Source organism: Gorilla gorilla, chromosome 8 (genome assembly GCF_029281585.2).
Source record: "Gorilla gorilla gorilla isolate KB3781 chromosome 8, NHGRI_mGorGor1-v2.1_pri, whole genome shotgun sequence".
Taxonomy (NCBI): Eukaryota; Metazoa; Chordata; class Mammalia; order Primates; family Hominidae; genus Gorilla; species Gorilla gorilla.
The window spans coordinates 121,510,091-121,512,274 of record NC_073232.2 but is presented as its reverse complement, the minus strand read 5'-3'; the positions used below and the strand labels follow the sequence as shown (position 1 = coordinate 121,512,274).

The 2,184-nt window shown below is 40.1% G+C and overlaps 1 non-coding gene across 1 annotated transcript; it reads right to left on the bottom strand.

Annotated features, from left to right (window-relative positions):
- Nucleotides 1-1,776: 1,776 nt before the first annotated feature.
- LOC115936075 (U6 spliceosomal RNA) lies at nucleotides 1,777-1,884 on the bottom strand. Its single transcript, XR_004071659.1, has one exon. It is a non-coding gene; the product is annotated as a U6 spliceosomal RNA (small nuclear RNA).
- Between the last annotated feature and the right edge of the window lie 300 nt (nucleotides 1,885-2,184).

The window sequence follows — 2,184 nt, the reverse complement described above, 5'->3', positions numbered from 1 at the left end:
TGGCTAATGTGAAGAAACACTGATACAAAAATTGATCCCATTTTTGGGTGTCTTTTTTTCTTTTTTTTCAACAGAACCATTAGAGTTTGTCTTTATGGCACTCATCTGGGAACTCTGCCCTTGACCTTTACAGACAGGGTGGGGAAGAATCTGGCCCTGGAAACCGCGGATCCCCCCTTGTGATCTATAGTCTTCTCTACTCATTTCTTAGTTCCGTCAGGTATGCATTCCTTTTGGAACACAAAGTTCAAAAGTGGATAGACACAAAGGAGTGTGAACTTGGTGTCTATGGAGGTTGGTGGTGATCCGTGGAAAAGCAACAGCTAAGTCCCCAAGTGGGGGGAAGTTAAGCTGCCTCTCTCAGCCTCACTCCACATTCCTCCTCGGGACTGGTACACAAGCTTTTTTGTGCACGTTAATATGGATAGCTACAGATTAGTTTGTAAATGGATTAAATATCAATTTAAGGTTAACAACTGTAGAGTTGATTAAATCCACTGAGATTATTAAGATCAGTGTCTTTAGGCTCAGAGAGAGGTAGAAATTAGGAAGAGGATTTACTATTGATTTTGGACTGTTGCTGCCTCCTTAAATTCATGCTGAGGGATGTCCATACCACCCTCCAACTAGTTCTTTCTTTTAGTGTTTTGTCTCCCTCATCTCCCCAACAACCAGTTCTTTCTTTTAGTCTATACTTTACTGTCTGCCTCCTCTCCCTTCTTCTATCAGCCAACAACCCCACCTCATCCCCCATCCCATCACATCTAACCTCCATTTCTTGTTTCTTTCCCTCCCTCCCTCTCCTATCCCCCCTCCTCCTTTCCTCCCTTCCCCTTCCCTTTCCCCTTCCCTCTTCCCCTTCCTCTTCCTTCCTTCTTTCCTTCCTTCCTTCCCTTCCTTCCTTCCTTCTTTCCTTCCTTCCTTCCTTCTTTCCTTCTTTCCTTCCTTCTTTCCTTCCTTCCTTCCTTCCTCCCTGTCTCCCTCCTTTCTTGCTTCCTTCCTTCCATTCATATTTATTTCTTTGTGATGTAAAATTTAATAGAAAATGTATGAAGAATATGAAGAAATCATACACAAGAACTAGTTGTTGGAGGTGTGGGGGAGACAATCATACACAATAATATTATGTCAAGAAAGACTTCCCAAGAGTCAGCTCCTTTCTATGATGGAATGAGCTCCCAGGATATACAATAGGAGGCCAATCACTTGAATTATTTAAAACTCAACTGGACAAAGTCATCAAAGATGTGCTGCCAGGAAGGCCCAGCCTCAGCCATATAGGAATGAAGAAAGTGGTCCTAACAGGATTTTTCTCTTCTCAGCTCAGTTTTTCTCTAGGCTACATTCTGTAACTCCTGCTGAAATCAGCTCTATCTGTAGTCAGCAAGTTTCACTACTCTACTGTGGCAAAATTCATCAGAAATTAGAACAAAATAAGGGTAGGAGCTATTAGGGATGCCCTTCTCAAGGAAAAGCCTGTTCTTGTTGATGAAACATTGAACTTGATATCGAAGGAGCTCAGTTCTTATTCTAGGCCAGCTCCTGATGATGGGATAAGAAAGGAAAGTTATTCTGCTACTTCATGACAAAATGTCCTGGTTATACATTACTTCCAGAAGTGTCTGAGTAAATGAGTAAAGCACTACAGCTTTCTCCCTGCAAAATGTTTGTTTCCCCAATATACATTTATGACATTTATACTAAGATCCACTTATTTTTATTTTTAATATGCTATCCTTGCAGTGCATTGCAGGAGTCTTTCTTAACTTTTTTTTTAAATTTGTGGACTGCTTCATGAATTTTCCTGTCATCTTTGCTCAGGGGCAAATGCTGATCTTCTCTGTATTGTTCCAATTTTAGTATATGTGCTGTCTAACTGAACACCAGAAATCTTTTAACAGAAAGTATGTGGAATGTAAATATTGCTACTTTGGAACAGACCAATGTCCTTGCTGCCTAGCACTGTAGGACTTATGAAAAGCTGTTGCTGTTTACAGTGACGATGTCACCAGACAAACATATCCCTTGATTCTCCTCAAACTTTGATAGAAACCCACTTGATTCTATAAACCAACAGAACTTTCTACATGGGATGCATACTTTATAATTTTTTTTCACAAGTATCCTTTTATTTGATCTTTGATTTGGGTATTATTAAGACTGTTTTACAGATGAAAATCCTAG